The sequence below is a fragment of the Panthera uncia genome, chromosome F1 (genome assembly GCF_023721935.1).
Source record: "Panthera uncia isolate 11264 chromosome F1, Puncia_PCG_1.0, whole genome shotgun sequence".
NCBI lineage: Eukaryota > Metazoa > Chordata > Mammalia > Carnivora > Felidae > Panthera > Panthera uncia.
The window spans coordinates 14,005,315-14,021,384 of NC_064813.1; the positions used below are offsets into that span (position 1 = coordinate 14,005,315).

Genomic DNA, 16,070 nt, shown 5'->3' on the forward strand with positions numbered 1-16,070 from the left:
TCACTTAGTAGCCATGTGGCCTGGGACAAACTGAACCCAAGTTTGCTCAGTTGTGTGATGGGAAAAATAGAAAACATTTCTGTAGGATGATTGATTCTGATGAGAATCAGAAATAATTTACCTAATGAGGTTTGCAGCTGGATACTGGGTGTATGCCTGCAAACAGTATAAACCTTGCTGTTAGCAGGTAGGTACTGTTCTTGAAACTTCAGGGAGAAAAAATATAAAATCTAAGAAAATTACAAAAGTTATAAAATGAGAACAATTAAACACTTGGGAAAATTAGAAGCTGTGGCAAATTGTTCTGAAGCTTGCAATGCCCAGATTAAGGCTAGATGTGTGGTATAAAGGATTTATCCATAAAACCTTCCTCATGGTCAGAAGCGCTAGCTCGTAGAAGTTTATACTTATTGGAAAAGTGAGAGTATAGTGGCATAAATGCATATTTTAAATCAGATCTGAAAGGAAACTCCAAAGAGTTTTCAATTATAGATTGCTTCCAAATGCTAAAATAATGCTAATTGTGTTTCTGTGACTTACTTTCCCTGAGTACTTAAAAGCCCATACATTATGGAAGTTTTAAAATTCAAGAAAATAGAATTGAGTGAGTGTAATAATAGAATACAGATCCCTACCCAAAATCCTTACGGTCAGATGCACCTTTAATGCCAGAACTTTTTGGAGTTTAGAAAAAAAGTATATTGCATATTTCCTATATTACCCAATATCTCTGTGGGGTCAGAGACAGCACCCTTTAATTAAACACATCACGGTTCTACAGTAAAACAAATGAATAGTCCCATTAAGTAGATTAAATGAAAGATAAACGTATTTTTCTGTCAGGTTAGGTTTCGCTGCTTCATTTTTGTTTTGTTTGTTTGTTTGTTTTAAAAGAAAAACCTTTTACTTTGCAAGTAAAGTGTTATGAACCTGTATATCTTATATATCAGGATCAAATTCAGTCATTGAATGCAATATAGTATATTTTAGAGAATCTTTTATTGTTTTTAGCTGCTGAGCAGAAATGAACCATGATTACTTGAAATCATTTCTTTATGAATCTGAATGTCTGAGGGTTGATTTCAGTTTCTACAAAAAGTTTTGGCCTTTCAAAAAGCTCAAAGTCAGGGGCCATTGGAGCCCAGACTGTTAACTGATCCTGGAGTTGATGGGGCTGAAATATCCTGTGCTATCCTAGCAAGTGTTTATCCATTCTGATATTCCCTTCAGGCTCCTGGTTGTAAAAGATTCTTCTGTGCAGAATCTGCTCTGAAATATTTTAGAAGGATTTAAGGAAAGTAAAACTCCTCTTTAAAGTCAATCCCATTAGTTTTTGGCTTCCTAGAAATTTGTCATCTTGGAAGTTCCACAAGTTGATGTCAACATATGTACAAAAAAATGTGAGCACACAATTAGCCTAAAGTTGCACTGCCCAGTAATTTAACTGTAACCTTCATTCATCCCTTCACTCATCAAATATGTATCCAAAACTTAAGAGTACCCAAACCTGTGGTAGATGTTTAGAATAGAATGATGAATAAATCATGGGTCCTATCCTCAAGGAGCTCACAGCCCAGTGGGGATGATGGTAAGTAAGCAAATTGAAGTTGGCCTCCTCTTTCAAGCTTAGCTCCTTCTGATCCTTCAGGTCTCACTGAAATACCACTTCTGGAATGGGCTGGCCCTGAGCACGAAGATCTAAAATCACCATCCCGCCCCTCCTTGTTGACATTATCTATTATCTTGTTATCTTATTTATTTTTTCATATTCCTTCACTAGGACCTAAGCTCCATTGCAGCTATTTTGTGTGTGTGTGTGTGTGTGTGTGTGTGTGTGTGTGTGTTGCTGAAAGCCGTGGAGTATCATTGTAAGGTTTTAAGCACAATCATAACATCTTAGAATGATTATTCTGCCTACATGTGAAAGGTTTTGAAGGGAGGATGAGATTAGAAAAAGACTAGTTAGAAGGCTGTTGCAGACAAGAGATTATGGTGATCTGGGCTAAGCTATGTGTGATGGGTTTGAGGAGAAGCTGATGAATTCAGGACATAATAAACAGGAAGAGTCTAAAGGATTTACGATGAATTGGATGTTGAGGAGAGGGCCGGGGATGATCCCCAATGCTGTTTAGATATCTGATTTAGGCACAGATGAATGGAGATGCTGTTCATGGAGAAAGAAATATGGTAAGAAACTCAGATTTGGATTCAGCGTTAGGAAGGGTAGATATATTGAATATGAGTCACTGTGGGAGACAGGAGTAAAAATGTCCAGAGGGACGTTTGATAAAAGTGTCTAGAGTTGAGAAGAGATGGAGAATTATTTATTCCAAAGGTAGTAGGGAGCCATTGAGATATCCAGTAGGAAAGGGATGTCATCTAACTTGTATGGTAGAACGATCTGTGTGTCAGGCATATGGGATGATTTGGAGGAGTAAAACTAGAGGTTTGGAAATTGGCGGAGATGTTTTTGAAATAATTCAGGTAAGAAAATACAAATGTTGGTAGCAATAGGTATGTGGAAGTGACAGATTCAAATTATATTTAGAGGATGGGAAGAGTTATAAATAGTTGTGGAGCTGGAAGGAGGGAGTCATCTTTCCAGGCTATGGCTAAGGGGATCCATTGACCAAGGGAGTGCAGGCGAAGGAAAAGCAGATTTCAGAGGAGATGGGAGAAGGTGGTGACTTCAGCCAGATACATTTTTTGTGCCTATTGGAAATATCAGGAGGGTTGAGGTTCAAGACTTGTCTAGACTGGAGATATGTTTTACAGCTGTCAATGTATGTACATGGTAGTCATGGAAGTCATGGGAGTAAATGAGGTTGTCTCCAATGGATAAAAACAGAAGAACATAAGGGATTTAAAGGGTAATGGAGAAATAAGAGTTAGGGCAGAATGAGGAACTGAAAAGCAGTCTAAGAAGTGAAAGAGGTAGGAAAACTTGGAGAGCAGTACAATGAGAGCCAATGAAAGAGAAGGTTTCAAGGAGGGAATGCTGATTAGTATTAGATGTTTCTTAGAGCTCAAGAAACAGGGGAGGTTGTCAAAATAGGTGGACTGGTAGTGTTGGGGATCACCTGAGGTAGTACCAGTTCTTTTGGTCTTATGAATTACTCTTCTACCTTATAGCTAGAAGGTAGCATAAAGCTTAGAAAGCAGACAATGGAGTTGATATCCTGAGCTGAGTTTTTTTTTCCAGGAAGGCAGCAAATAAAGTCAAGCGAACAGAAGGGTTACAATTTTGAAAAGACAGGTTGAAATAAAAGATTGTATAATCTCATATGAATAGTTTTGATTGATGTATTAGGACAAGTCAACCAAGTAACAAACAACCCCAGAGTTTCAGTAGCTTAATACAGTAACAGTTTAATTGACCCTGCTGTAACAATCCACTGAAGGTCATTGAGATGCTGGTGGTGAGAGTAAGGGGCATCCATCCCTGGTTTACATGGTCAGTCATGGACTTTAGAATCTTCTTTATCCTTCTAACAGATGGGAAAGAGAAAGAAGCCTGAGTGAGGGAAGATTTAAGGACCAGCCTGAAAATGTCACACATTTGTTTGCATTTCCATTCCATTGATTGACCAGAACTGAGTGATTTGGCCTCACCAAACTGCAGGGGAAACAGAAAAATATAATCTGAACTTGCGCCCAGGATAAAGAAAAGAGGAGAGATGGTGTTGACTGAAAATTGAAAGGAAATGGGCAAGCCAGAGCACTTGGGGGGTGGGGGGGAGGAGGTTTACTGAAATTGGAGAAAATGTGTACAGTAGTCCCCTTTTATCTATGGGGGATACATTCTAAGACCCCCAGTGAATGCCTGAAATTGTGGATAGTACCAAGCCCTACATATGTGTCTTTTTCTATACATACATGTGTACATACATACATACCTGTGATAAAATTTAATTTATAAATTAGTCATAGCAAGAGATTAACAATAATAGCTAATAATAAAATAGAACCATTATGGCAATATACTGTAATAAAAGTTATGTGAGTGTGACCTCTCTCAAAATATCTTATTGTACTCATCCTTCTTGTGACGATGGGAGATGATAAAATGCCTACATGATAAGATGAAGTGTGGTGAACAACACAGGCATTGTGGCATAGCGTTTGGCTACTGACCTTGTGATGATAACTCAGGAGGATCATCTGCTTCTGGGCTGCAGTGGACATCGGGTAACTGAAACCACAGAAAGTGAAACCTTAGATAAGGGAGGACTAACACACCAGGATTAAGGGGAAAAGGTGGTAGGTTGATGGTTGAAGTCTGTGAGTGGGATGCTGTATCTCAAGGTGGGCAAGAGAATGGTACCTGAAAGAAAGTCAGAGATGTTATTGGAATAAGAAAGAACAGACACTGGAAGAAGGGAAGGACAAATGATAACTACAGATATTTGTAGAGCGTTGTTTGTCTTCAGAGGGTGTGGGCAGCTGAAGAGAAATGGAGACGAAATTTCCTAGATTTAAGGTCTAGGATATATTGAAGCCAGGAGGATCACATGATTGTTAATCCGTTCCTTTAGTTATAAGAATCTGGGACAGGAAGGCACAGCTGACATGCTCATTGGTCCAGACTGCACCCAACTGTGATTGTACAATTAGAAGGAATTTTTCCTTAGGCAGGAAGCAAGGCAGCTACTTACAGGGGCTTGCATGTCAGGGCACTTTCTGGTCCTGGGCTTATTGTTTTGTTTTCCACCAATGTGCCTTCTATTGCTTTAGATTGGAGTATGAAATTTAGCTTTCCCAAACCTACAAGGCTCTGGATAACTGGATTCACAAACTTCTTGAATTGTTGGCCACAAGCAGAAAAGACCTTTCTCCTCAGAACAGATGATGATCTCATCCCTCCCTACTTTCTTGAAAGCTAGCTTCTTTTCTGTAGGTCTCAAAAAATCATCGACATACCCTCTACAGGTCTCAAAAAATTACCCACACACCCCAACATCCTGAAATTTGCCTACTAAGTCCCCTAGTTATTCAGCTGCTATAAGTACATGGTTTGAGACCAATGTTACAAGAGGTGAGAGTTTACTCAGCTATTTTATAATGGTTAAGAAAGATTGACAACTCCTAGGCTACAGTAGAGGGCGCTGCACAGCCCCTCCTCCTCATCCCTCCATTCAGCTTATTCTACCTTTCTGGGTCTGCTGCTCAACTCCCACCGTCACCTTCCCACCGTCACCTGACTTCCCAGGTACTATTATCTATATCAGGATTCTTTCAGGTGTAAATTTCGGAAAAAATTAACTTACACGACCTTGGGAAAAAAATGAATTAATTCGTTTACATGTTTGAATATTTCAGAAATAAAGTTAAGTACTCTTTAACCCATGGTTCAAACAGTGTCAGAATGAACTAGATGAACTCTTTCCATTTTTTGGTTCTGCTTCTTTGCTGTTGGCTCTACTCTTAGAGTCCAAAGGACTGCAACATAACAGCTGTCAGCCCCTGGGGGATTTCCTTCCTACTTTGAATCCAGCAGAAATAAATTAATCTTCCTCCCGGAGGTTTCAAAAAAACTCCTGAGGTTCACTCTGATTGAATAGGCTTGGATCTGTGCTTATTCCTGAGCCAGTCACTATGGCCAGAGAATGAAGTGTACTGATTGCCTTAGGCCAGACCACCTGGGCTTCTTCTGGGTGTGGGCTCTTCACCTCAAAGAGCTGTTGTTGGAAGAAGAGAAAATAGACCCTGGAGGTTGTGTATCAGAGATGATGGCTACAGGTGCTTGTTGAGCATTGTTTGTCTTCACAAAAGTTTAATTTGGATAATAGGATTCTTAATGTATGTTGTCTTCTTAAAGGAATATAAAATGGTTAATACCGTTTTATTAAAACCCTATGGTTCATTTACTGATTAATGATTTTTTTTCCAGTTCATCCTTTGACTTTCTCCCCCCACTTCACCTTCCTCTTCCTTTCTTTTGAAAATACATTTCTGTGAACTATATTAAGATGAGAGGTGGTGCAGTGGTTTTTCAGAGCTGGAGCTCTGAGAAGCCACTGTATGGCCAGGAGCAAATTATTTAATTTCCTGTTCCTTAGGTATCTAAAGAAGCTGATAAAAAATGGTAACTGCTTCATGAAATTTTTGTAAGTATTAAATGAGATAATACAAGTTAAGTACCTACAACAGGGCCTGGCTGATAATAAGTCCTATATAAAGTGCTTGCTATTATAATGGTTGTTGTTGTATATCTATATTATTTTGTTAGTCTTCAAGAAAGATAGTAAAATAATTGTTTTTATTTTCTAATTGATCCTTTTCCTCCCTTGGAAGTGGGAAGACTGCTACAAAACAACAATGAATTCTGTATATCCAGTAACGATTCATGGATTAATTTTTGAGGATAGATTTCTGAGTACAGAACAAAGAAAAAACTCCCTACCCCAATATTCTAATAAGCAGTTAAATGTATTTTTAAATAGATATTATAATTTTTTAAACCAGTCAACACTTCTTTATCAAATTGTCATTAAAAGTACTAAAAAAACATTTTTAGGAAGAATTGAATTTTTGTTCTACCTCTCTATTGATCTTCAAGGTGGCCAGTTTTAGTGAAAACTCTGTCAGTGCTATAACTAGTGCTTTGTTGTTGTTGTTTTTATAGAAATAACTGAATAATTAAAAATTATCAAATATTTGTAGGAAGGTAGAATATATACCTTTAAGAATGTATGATGCATACCTGTATTCATTATGCATTACATAGATGCCCCTGTCAGCAAAGAAATATTAATGTGATTTTTACTAAGTATACTGGATTGCATTTTAGGAAACATTTTTAAAATTGTGCAATTCAAGTCATTTGGGAATATAATTTGTTATGCCAATACACGCATATATCACAACTGCTTTCGCATGTATCATATGTGTAAAATGAGATCTGTTGTTCCTAGCTGTGTTTCTTTCCTGTTAGGAGAATACAGCATTGTTTGTTGCCACTTAGTGTGACATTTAAATCTTCAAGTTTATAAATGAATTCTGAGACTGCCATTTTCTGTGATGTGTTAGTTTCCTGGGGCTGTCATAACAAAGTACCACAAACAGAGTGGCTTAAAACAAGAGAAATACATTCTCTCACAGTTCTGGAGGGCTACAAGTCTGAAAAGTGTCTTTAGGTCATATTCCCTGTGAAAGTTCTAGGGAGGAACCTTTCTTGCCTCTTTCTGGCTGTTCATGGCTCTGCATTCCTTGGCTTGTGGCAGCTTGACTTTAATCTGCACCTCCGTCTTTTCATGGCTGCTTATGCTCTGTATGCGTCTGCTTCTGTGCGGACGCCAGTCATTGGATGTGGAGCCCACTCTAATTCAGTATGACCTCATCTTAACTAATTACATCTACAAAGATCCTATTTGCAAATAGAGTCACATTCTGTGGTTCCAGATGGAAGTGAATTTTGGGAGACTGGATTCAAGTCACTACACCTTGGCCACTTGTAGATTTTTTCTTTTTCTTTCCTTTTTTAAAAAATGGCTTACTATAATAAGACTTTATCTGGAGTTTAGCTATACGGTATGCTGATGTACTTTAATGGTTTATTAAACTAAGAATTTATAAATTGGACCATTGGAGCTTTAAAAGATATTTTCTTTATTCTGTTTGGAGAAAAGACTAATACCTTCTGTTATTGACATAAAGTGGTGCTATTCTTCTGCATGGTACCATTAAAATCTTTTGATTAGTTGCTGTTTTTTTTTTTTTTTTTAGGATTGCTTCTTGAGAATTTATCTGTTTCTCTAAAGTTTGTAGCACACAGATAATACATCATGAGGAAAAAAAAGGAAACACTGAACACTTTTAAGTGATAATACACAAACTCCCTTTTTCCTCATTCATGTTCTGCCTCATCTAGTCTTCTCTCCAGTCTTACCCCCTCAAGAGAGGGAAGAAGTTGGGGGAGGAGAGGTAGAGAGAGAGAACCAAGAGTCAGACAGACAAATATGGTGTGGAGCCATAAATCCATCTTTAGATTTGGGAATTTGCATTTTCAAAACCTACCAAGAAGAAAGTTTTTATCAAGTATTTACTTAAAAAAATAAATAAATGGATAAAGGGACGAATGGCTGTCCACTCCCATCGGTTCTATAGAAATCCTAACAGTTAACATTGATTACTTACAGTGTTTCAGGTACTTCATACATTAACTCATTAACTCCTCCCAAGAACCCTGTGAGATAGGTGCCCTTAGTATCTCAGTTTTACAGATAAGGAAACTGAGGCATGGATAGGCCTAGTAATGTGTCCAGTCTTACAGTTTATACATGACAGCATCAGGATTCAAATCCAGGCAATTTGATTCTAATCTTTGTTCTCTTAATTACACTGTTAAACCACTGCTTCTAATAGTTTGTAAATTGCGTCAAGAATCTCAGTCTCAGTTGTGGCAAATCACATTACTTAAATCCATTCACTGTCATTTTTATTTATTACTTAAATTGTTTCTTAATCTAAATCTGATTGATCCTGAATAGAATGAACTTAGGTTTGTATAAATCAATCTGATTGTGGCAGTCACTTTGGGCTGCTGTAACAAAATACTGTAGATTGGGTGACTTAAACAACAGACATTTATTTCTCACGATTCTGGAAGCTAGAAGTCTGAGACAGGGTGCCATTGTGGTCAAGTTCTTGGTGAGGGCCCTCTTCCTGGTTATATTCTTACATGCCCTTCCTTGGTGCAGGAAAAGAGAGAGGGAGAGATCCTGTGTCATCTCTTAGTTATGTATGTATGTATTTTCAAAGGAGACCCCAGGCCCAATGTGGGGCTTGAACTCATGACCCTGAGATCAAGAGTCACATGTTCTACTAACTGAGTCAGTCAGGTGCCCCTCTTCTCTCTCTCTTTTTTTTTTTTTAGTTTATTTTTAAGAGAGTGTGGCCCCAGGTGTGCACGGATGAGGGACAGGGGGAGAGAGAGAGAAAAAGAGAGAGAGAGAGAGAGAGAGAGAGAGAGAGAGAGAATCCCAAGTAGGCTGGAATCTCACAAACCAGAACCAAACTGTGAGATCATGACCTGAGCTGAAATCAAGAATTGGGTACTTAACTGACTGAGCCACTCAGGCGCCCTTCTCCTCCTCTCTTTCTAAGGGTATTAATACCATCGTGGGGATTCCACCTGCATGACCTCATGTAACCCTGATTGTCTCTCAAAGGCCCCACCTCTTAATAGCATCCCATCAGAGATTAGAGTTTCAATGTATATATATTTGGGGGGAATAATAATGTTCACTTCATGGCACTGATTAACAATGAAAAACTGTAATAGCTGTTAGAACGTGTTTCCTTTTTTCCCTCAATTCCATGGAAATATCTCCAGAGAGGCCAATCAACAGCTTATAAAATACAACAATCTTTATTTTAATAAAATAGAGGATGGAATCTGTGAAAGCCACACTTAGCAAAATGTATGGCCTTCTAAATTGTTCTGTATCTTTTAAAATCTCGACCTCTATTTGGAATAGTACTTAATGTATGCCTCATGATTTTTTCCAGAACATACACAGAGGTGCTTACTATATTTTTATGGCCAAGTTGCATTTTAATTGAAGGTATAGGGCTTAATATCAGTGAGGAGCAAATCCTATCTACTCAAAATTACCTTGAAAAATGCCTTCAGTGGACAGAATCTAGCCCTGCATTTCAGCTGTGGTCTTTTAAGAATTTTATTTATTTATTTATTTTTTAACATTTATTCATTTTTGAGAGACAGAGTGAACAGGAAACGGGCAGAGAGAGAGGGAGACACAGAATCCGAAGCAGGTTACAGGCTTTGAGCTGTCAGCACAGAGCCCTACATGGGGCTCAAACCCGATCATGACCTGAGCCGATGTTGGACGTTTAACCGACTGAGCCACCCAGGCAGCCCATCAGCTATGGTTTTTTTCTTGGGGCAGAAGAGGCCTGGTTTTGTTTTTCCAGGGAAAAGGGTACCTGGGAGAACTAAGGACTTCTCCTTCCTCTCTCCTACTAGCTAGCTCACAGCTACCCCTTTCCTCCCTGCTTCCTTCTTTTCCTCCCTCTGCCTCTTTTTTTCCTCTTTCTCCTGTTTTATTGCAAAGCATGATGTGTTTGATTCCAGGTAAGTTCAGTGCCTGGGTGAGTTGAATTCTCTGGAATTTTTGTAACATTTAAACATTTTGTTTTCTCTCACTATTATTTTATCAACCACCATAATTTCAGATCTGAATGTTCCCCTGAACTAACAGATAAATGACATCTTAGAGTCTTTCCATCTATGACTAATTTCAGTATTTATGGACATTGGGGTTGTATCATTTCCCGGGTTCTCAACAAGTAGCTCTCACTGTTTTAATTTCTACTTCTTTAATCTCCATTCCACATCTCAGAGAAGTTTCCACTTTATTCCTACATACAGGCTTGTGATGGACGCACACTGGTTGCCCTGCCCTCCTACACACACCCCTTCCTGCTCCTGGTGTCTCGCCCACATCTGCTGCAGCTTCAGGTTGCTCTCGTTTCCATTCCTCACCAGTTAGATCATCATCTAGTCCCTTGGCCACAGACACTTTTTAAGTAGTTTGTCAGGATAGAGTTGTAACTCTAAAAAGGCAGAGGGGTGCCTGGGTGGCTTAGTCTGTTGAGCGTCTGACTCCTGATTTCGGTTTGGGTCATGATCTAATGAGTCATGAGTTCGAGTCCTGCATCAGGCTCTGCAGTGTCAGTGTGGAGCCTGCTTGGGATTTTCTCTCTCTCCCTCTCTTTGCCCCTCCCCTGCTCATGCTCTCTCTCTCTCTCAAAGTAAATAAACAAAAAAAAAACTTTTAAAAAAAGTAAAAAATAAATAAAAAGGCAGAAATGGCTCCTGAAGTGTTTTTTTTTTTTTATTTTTTGCTTCAAGCCTTCCCTTGTGTGCACTACATAGCTAATTTGTAAAAGTTTCAATGTAGTGTTTGATTTTGAAGTTATAATGTTCATTTGTTACATAAGAAATATAGGAACACATTTTCATTGTGAAGAAATTACATAGTGCTGAACAAGTAGATATATGCTTGACTCTCACCCGATCCCACTCACTTCCATAGATATAACCTCTCTTGTCATTTTAGAGTACATATACATGCATACACACACACCCAAACACATGCGCGCACACACACACACACACATACATGGTTTGGGATTTTAAAAAATAAAAGTGGTCGCAAATATTGTACGTTTTTTACACTGTAGTTACAAGCTCCACAAAGGCAAGGACTTTTTGTCTGTTTTGTTCATTGATAGATCCGTAGCACTTAGAACCTGGTGTATGGTAGACGCTTAGTCGATTTTTTTTTGAAGTAACTTTAGCCACTTAATGATGTCTTAGAGATTTTTCCATGTAAACACACAGAAGACAACTAAACTTCTTTAACTGGTATATAGTATTACTGTATATTGCACAGTGTAGATGTGCCATTGTTAATTTAATGATTCCCCTGAGGATAGGATTGTTTTATTTCCAGTGTTTCCTAAAAAAATACAACAGCTGAACCAGTTTATAGACCCCTACAACTATATATGCAAGTACCTGAATTCCCAACACTGGATAATTATATTTTATATAATTTTGGATAATTTGATGGGAACAATAATGTATTATTTTGATTTTCATTTCACTTATTGAAGCTTGTAAGGCATCCTTTAAGATATTTAAGAGATATTTATATCCCATCTCCAATGAAATGTCTGATTGTGTCTCTGCCCATTTTGAAGGGACTGTTATGTTATTTTCTTATTGTGCAAGTATTTTCTGAGTGTTATTTGATTTTATTATACATTATGAAACAAAAATTGTAATTTTGATCTGGACAAATTTTTCAATTTTTTGCAGCATTTATATTTAACTTGCTTATATTTTCTTCTGATGGTTATATGAAAATGAAATTATTTTCTTACTGCTCACATACTTCTATCCTTTAAACCTTAATCATTTATGTCTATAATTTACTAGTGAGAGAAATATTTTTCATGTGTTAACCACTAGTATTCTTTTTTGTAATTAGCTGTTCATGCCTTTGCTAATATTCTCTTTTAAAGTTTTTATACTTTTTGATTCATAACAAATTTTATACAAAATGACATTGATAATTTGTTGTATTGATTAGCAAGTATTTTTTTCATTAACTCTTGTATGTTTTAATTTTACTTACAAAGTTTTTGAGGTAAAGTTTAAAAACATGTTTTGTAGTAATACCTATTGCTCTTTTTTTTTCTCTTTTTTCTACTGCATTTATGTTTAGGAAGGTAGTGTCCACCTCAAGAGAAGCTAAATATTTACCCATGTATTTGTAGCATTTTTATGAAGTCTTTATTGTAATTTGTCCCTGTAATTCACTTGGGATTTATCATAGTAGGAAGTAAGGCAGGGGATGCCTGGGTGGCTCATTCGGTTAGTGTCTGACTTCGGCTCAGGTCATGACCTCGCGGTTTGTGAGTTCAAGCCCTACATCGGGCTCTGTGCTGACAGCTCAGAGCCTGGAGCCTGTTTCAGGTTCTGTGTCTCCCTCTCTCTCTGCCCCTCCCCTCCCCCCCCCCCCCCCCACACACACACTCTGTCTATCTCTCTAAAAAATAAGCATTAAGAACAGGGTGCCTGGGTGGCTCAGTTGGTTAAGTGTGTGACTTCGGCCCAGGTCATGATCTCACGGTCCGTGAGTTCAAGCCCCACATCGGGCTCTGTGCTGACAGCCCGGAGCCTGGAGCCTGCTTTGGATTCTGTGTCTCCCTCTCTCTCTGTCCCTCCCCTGCTCATGCTCTGTCCCTCTCTGTCTCAAAAATAAATAAGACATTAAAAAATATTTTTTAAATAAACATTAAAAAAATTTATTTTTTTAATTAAAAAATGTTTTTTTAACGTTTATTTATTATCGAAAGACGAGAGAGTCAGAGCGTGAGCAGAGGAGGGGCAGAGGGAGAGGGAGACGTAGAATCCGAAGCAGGCTCCAGGCTCCGGGCTGTCAGCACAGAGCCCAACATGGGGCTCGAACTCACAAACCTCGAGGTCATGACCTGAGCCGAAGTCAGACACTTAACTGACTGAGCCACCCAGGTCCCCCCCAAAAAAAATTTTTTTAAAAGAAAGTAAGGCACTAACTTGGGGAGCAGAGTGTAGGTGTTAAAAGCATGATGGATTCTGAAGCCTGATTGTCAGGCTTCAATATTTGGCTCTGCTACTTGCCAGCCATGGGCAAGTTACGTAACAGCTCTGTGCCTTAGTTTCCCCATTTGCAAAAGGGATGTGATTATTGCATCTACCTCTTAGAATTAATGTGATTAAACGGATTTGTGTATGTAAAGCACTGAGTACTGTGCTTTATACATTATTATTATTGACAGTGACAATAATAATATAATAATTATTGTTAAAATTTTATTCCAGAGGAGCAGATGTCCAAATATAATTGAATGATCTATCTCATCACTGTTGATTTGCAACACTTCCTTAATCATATAATAATGTCAATAATAATAGGGATAATCATAGCAGCTCATAGTTCTTGAGAGCTTCCTCTATGGCTACGTATTGCACTAAGTGCAATCCTTACATTTCTACAGCACCTTATAAAGTAGGTTGCATTGTTTCTTCTGTTTATAAATGATGTAACTCAAGCTTAGAAAAGTTAACTAGTCCACTCTAGGTCATACAGTGGATAAATGGCAAAATTCTGGCCCCAGTCCAGGTCATAGATGGGCTCTTATCCTAGGATCTGTATCTGGGTTTTGTATCCTGTCCCGCCATTTGTTGATTTTCGTACAGTGACCCACTTTTAAATTATTGCAGCTGTCTAATACATTTTAATATCTGCTAGGTCATTTCCTTTCATTACTCCTCTTTTTAAAAACTGTATTTTCCTTTTGTACATCACTCATTCTTTCAGTTGAAGATTAAAATCTTGTCATGTTCCAACTACAATTCTATTTGAATTTGGTAAGATATTTGTAAAGCCTATAAATTACTATGAGAAGAAGTCCTGTTGTTTCACATTCTTTTATCCCATCCAATCAGATGGTGATTTCTTCAGTTAATTATTATAATTTCCTGTTTTTTCCCTTAATGTAGGTAAATTCACATTTATTGTTAAAATATAAAATAATGTAGAAATACCCTTATGCTGTGATTATGAAGGAAATGTTTTTTAAGTATACTAATTATTTATTGCTATGTGATACTATTGATTTTTAAGCACTTATTGCGTATCAGTGGGAATTGACTGGATTCTCTAATAATTTTTCATTTAATTATAATTTTTATCTTACCTGTTTGTAATGGGAATGTTTTATTTAATAGGAATGAATGTTTGTTATCATTTGATGTTAGCTTATAGTTTAAAATAGATTTATTGTGATAAAGAAATGAATTCATCTTTTTCTCTGTATCTGACATTCTCTTTCAGAAATGAGCATTTAATTGAGATTATTATGCTCTTACATATTGAACAAGTTATGTAATTTATTATATTGATAGATTTACTAACCATCCTTGCTTTTCTAGCATAAACATGATTTCATCATTAGGAGGTGATTCTTTTGCCACTGAATTAGTTTTCCTGCTATTTAATTAAAGATTAGTATATTTTGCCTATGACATAAAGTTATCCTTTATAAAAAATAAATGAATATGTTTAGAAATTAATGAAAAAGATGAATGAATATGCAATACTATTGAAATTCCTACTAAAAGATGTCACAGAAATTCCTACTGAAACAGAAATGTCACAGAAATTGAGGAGAAAGGTTGTTATACCTTATTCTTGATCATCTCAATTTGCTTGATAAAACAGGAAGCTGGGGTGGTTGTTAACTGCCTGGGGAGTGGGAGTTACTTGGGAGCTTTAAGAAGATGGTGAAATTCAGTATAGTTACCAAGTGAATTGTTAAGAGGAGCAAAAGGGCTTATATCCTTTGGCCAGCGCACATGCTGAAACTCTAGTGTAGAGACGCTAATTTCTGTATTTGTTATAGTGAGAGAGCCCCATTTCCTTCATTTTAGCCAATTAAGGTTAGCAAAGGACAAATTAGAAAACTTCACTGATTACAAAGTTGTCATGGGATATTCTGTTAGTGATGATGGCCATGTTCTGTACCTGAAGGTCTTTTTTGTTTTTTGTTTTTTGTTGTTGTTGTTGTTTTTTTTTTGTGATGCAACATGCCCAAGTTCTTATAGATCTTTTTTTTTTCAATATATGAAATTTATTGTCAAATTGGTTTCCATACAATACCCAGTGCTCATCCCAAAAGGTGCCCTCCTCAATACCCATCACCTACCCCCCCCCACCCCCCATCAACCCTCAGTTTGTTCTCAGTTTTTAAGACAGAGCTTTGGCTCTCTCCCACTCTAACCTCTTTTTTTTTCCTTTCCCTCCCCCATGGGTTTCTGTTAAGTTTCTCAGGATCCACATAAGAGTGAAAACATATGGTATCTGTCTTTCTCTGTATGGCTTATTTCACTTAGCATAACAGTCTCCAGTTCCATCCACGTTGCTACAAAGGGCCATATTTCATTCTTTCTCATTGCCACGTAGTACTCCATTGTATATATAAACCACAATTTCTTTATCCATTCATCAGTTGATGGACATTTAGGCTCTTTCCATAATTTGGCTGTTGTTGAGAGTGCTGCTATAAACATTGGGGTACAAGTGCCCCTAGGCATCAGCACTCCTGTATCCCTTGGGTAAATTCCTAGCAGTGCTATTGCTGGGTCATAGGGTAGGTCTATTTTTAATTTTCTGAGGAACCTCCACACTGTTTTCCAGAGTGGCTGCACCAGTTTGCATTCCTGCCAACAGTGCAAGAGGGTTTCCATTTCTCCACATCCTCTCCAGCATCTATAGTCTCCTGATTTGTTCATTTTGGCCACTCTGACTGGCGTGAGGTGATATCTGAGTGTGGTTTTGATTTGTATTTCCCTGATGAGGAGTGACGTTGAGCATCTTTTCATGTGCCTGTTGGCCATCTGGATGTCTTCTTTAGAGAAGTGTCTATTCATGTTTTCTGCCCATTTCCCGGAAGGTCTTTTTGAAAGGATGTCACTGGTTCGCTATCACAGTGAA

At 37.7% G+C, this 16,070-nt stretch overlaps 1 protein-coding gene across 9 annotated transcripts in view; it reads left to right on the top strand.

Annotated features, from left to right (window-relative positions):
- Window positions 1-16,070, top strand: part of DNM3 (dynamin 3) — a 560,234-nt gene that overhangs the window by 253,520 nt on the left and 290,644 nt on the right. The gene's annotated exons all lie outside the window — the stretch shown is intronic.